Raw genomic sequence first — 3,472 nt, 5'->3', positions numbered from 1 at the left:
CCGCCACGGGCCTGAGAAGCGCCAGCGCACCGGGGCGCGCGGCACCGGGGTCGGCAGGCGGACGGGGGGAGGCCGCGAGACGACGGCTCGGCGGCGGGGGGCTCGGGCGCCAGAAACCAGAGCAGCCACGTGGGGAAGGGGACCGCGGGCCACCGCGAGGGAGCGCGAGAGCCCCCCCAAGGCGCCTTCCGAGGCCCGAGGTCGGCCGCCGGGGCACACGGGGTCCCACCGCCCAAGGCCTCCAGCACAAGGGCGGTCCCGTGGCACCCGAGGACACCGACCCGGCCCCCGGCAGGCAGGCCCCCGCCACATCGCAGGGCTCGGGGCCCCCCCAGCCACCACGGCCAGAGTCACGACCGACCCCCAACAGGGCGTCCTCCCGCGCGCACGACCACACCCCTCCGTGCCCACGCCCGACTGGACCCACGCGGGCCTCTCCTCCTCACAACGGGCCGAGAGCCCTTCGCCCGGGGATGCCCCCCCCCCGCCCAAGGCCGCTAGAGGCCCGGGGAGGGGGGACAACACCCAACAGCGGCGAGGCCGGTTTCGGTCCCGAGGGAATGGATCGAGAGCACAGCGCGCCTTCAAAGCCGTCCAGGCGAGCCGGGGACAAGGTAGGGGGGAAAGGTCGGCGGCGACGGGGAGGGGGCGCACAGCGGGCGACGGCCGGCAGCGCGTGGGGAGCGGTTCCGGGGGGGGGAAGGGCGCACCAACGAAGGCGCGAGCCGGGCCGCCAGGTAAACGTGCACGGGATCCCACCGCCACCAGCACGAGAGCGGTCCCGCGACGCCCGGGGACGCCGGCCGGCCTCAGCACCCTTGGCGCACCTTCCCCCGCCAAGAACCGGGCCCCAACGCGACCCCCGCCGCGCGGGGGCCCGTCTGAACCTCCATCCGTCCGTCTGCTCCATCCCGGAGCCACGACCCGGGGGAAGCGCCCCCAGGCGAGAGCGGCCCGACCCGTGCCCGCACGTCACCCCCGGCGGCGACTCGGCACGGGAGCGGGCGGCAGACAGCCGCTCGCACGGCGCAGAGCAAGGAGACGCACGCCGCGGGGGAGCGGCCGCGCGCGCGCACGCTCTCGCACTCGCACGCACGCGGGAGCCCCACGCGCCAGACGCCGGCCAGGCCCGGCGGGATCCTCCCCCGACTCGGAGGGGGGAGGCGCAGGCCGCGGTAGGCAAGAGAGCGACGCTCGGCCCCACCGCGGGGCCGGCAGACCCCTCGCGGAGAGGGGGCTCTGCCCAACACGCGACGGTAGTCACCCCGCATCGGTGGCCACGACGCGCAGAGGAGGGGCGGCGGCTGGGGGTTCCGGTACCCCAAGGCACCCTCTCGGATCGCTAGAGAAGGCTTTCTCACCGAGGGCGCATCGCCCCCACCCATTCGTCCCCCTGACCGGGCTCCGCCCAAGGAAACGCCGTCCCAAAGGCCTCCAGGGCCTGGGAGGGGGCGGGGGTGGGTCTGCGGCAAGGGACAGGCCCAGGACAATCCTGAGCACCCGCGGCCAGAGCCCCACGAGGGGACCGCCTTTGCCTCTTCTACGCACGCCATGCTCCCATCCCCGCCCGGAAGGGACCTCAGGCCTCCACACCGAGGCCACGAGAGGAGCGGAGACGGGCACGGCATGCCGGGCAAAGAGAAGCAGCAGCCCTCGGCTGGCCAGGCGCCGCAGCGCTGGCTCGGCCCGGCGCGGTCACTCACACGCCCCACCAAGTCCTGTCCACACACACCGCCCTGGCACGACGCGCACCAGAGGACGACGAGGTGCCCGCACCCCCACAGAGGGGGGCGGGTGGGCCTCCCTTACCGACTTCCACCACCCGCTCTCCGGACACACCACCGACAGCGGCAGCCCGAGGGGGTCGCTGGGAACGGGAAACGACGCCACCGCTCGGCCTCAGGCACCTGAGACAACCTGGAGCGCTCCAGGGGCACCACAGAGGGCCAGGCGCCACGCGCTCAGCACGCCCGGGCGGTGAGCAGCGCGGCCTCGGGATGGCCCTCCCCGACACAGGGAGGGCGGCTCACCCCGCGTGAAGGAGCCGAGAGCGGCAAGCGAGAGTGTCCGCTGCGTCAGCTGGACCCCACACCCACGGGCGCCCTGAGGCAAGAACCGTGGGAAAGCAGAGTCGGGCCGGAGCCCACAAACCCCCCCGCACCCTCCCCTCAACACCCCCCCACGGCAGCGGGTGGCAGAGGAGGAGGAGGAGCGAGGGGCCCACGGGCAGAACGAGAAGAGCGGTCCCATTCGCCATGAATGTCCGTCCCTCGTCTGACGCGGCTTAGACCCGGCCCGGGAGAACGCGACATCACCACATCGATCAGCGAAAACGTGCCCAAGGAGGAACCCAAGGGGGGAAACGCCTGGCGACGACAACCGACCAGAGGGACCTGCTTTCAGCCTCGCCGGCACCCCTCGAGCCCAGGGCAAGAGCAGCCGGGCAACCCAAGGAGAACGCCTGACACGTGGCACGGAGCCTTGCGGAACGGAGCGGGGGTTACCACGGCCGCAGCCGGGCGCCCACAGCGTGGAGTGAACGGGATAAAGGACCCACGCCACTTGCCCACGCCGCCCTCGGGTGCTGGAGACCAGAGGTGGCACCACAGCCCGGGACCAGCTGGGGGCACGAGAGCCGGCGCACAGGCCCACGCGGACGGCTCCAACGAGCGAGGGCCGAGCCGGATTTGGCACCACGGCCAAGCCCAGAGCCCCGCACGCACCCAGAGGCCCACATCGCTAAGGCGAGTCACTCAAACAGCGTGTCAGCACCTACCTGGCAACAAAACCTGCTCCTTTCCGGGGACAAAATAGCTACGCCATCTGGCGGGGCCTAGCCACGGGTCACCGGGACCTCGTGGGACCGTGGCCCGGCCACTGGCCCCAAACACTGCTCCATTACCCTGCAAAGAGCGGGGGGGGGGGGGGGGGGGCGCCCCACGGAACCCCCAGGGCCATCTGGTCGACCCCCTGGAGCGTGGGGGAGCGGGCAGCCGGGACCGACCACGGACTCGAGGGAGGTGGAGCCGCCCGGGCCTGGCCGGGTAGCTCCTCCCCTGGTCCGCCTGTCGTCCCCAAGTCGGGACTTAGAAAAAAAATCAAGTTCTGCGGAGGGACCCGCCGGCCCTCAAAAAAAATCAAGTTCTGCGGAGGGGACCCGCCGGCCCTCAAAAAAAAAAATCAAGTTCTGCGGAGGGACCCGCCGGCCCTCAAAAAAAAATCAAGTTCTGCGGAGGGACCCGCCGGCCCTCAAAAAAAATCAAGTTCTGCGGAGGGACCCGCCGGCCCTCAAAAAAAAAAATCAAGTTCTGCGGAGGGGACCTGCCGGCCCTCAAAAAAAAAATCAAGTTCTGCGGAGGGGACCTGCCGGCCCTCAAAAAAAAATCAAGTTCTGCGGAGGGACCTGCCGGCCCTCAAAAAAAAAATCAAGTTCTGCGGAGGGGACCTGCCGGCCCTCAAAAAAAAATCAAGT

The sequence above is a fragment of the Meles meles genome, unplaced genomic scaffold, assembly GCF_922984935.1.
Source record: "Meles meles unplaced genomic scaffold, mMelMel3.1 paternal haplotype, whole genome shotgun sequence".
Taxonomy (NCBI): Eukaryota; Metazoa; Chordata; class Mammalia; order Carnivora; family Mustelidae; genus Meles; species Meles meles.
Note: the sequence above shows the minus strand (reverse complement) of the source record.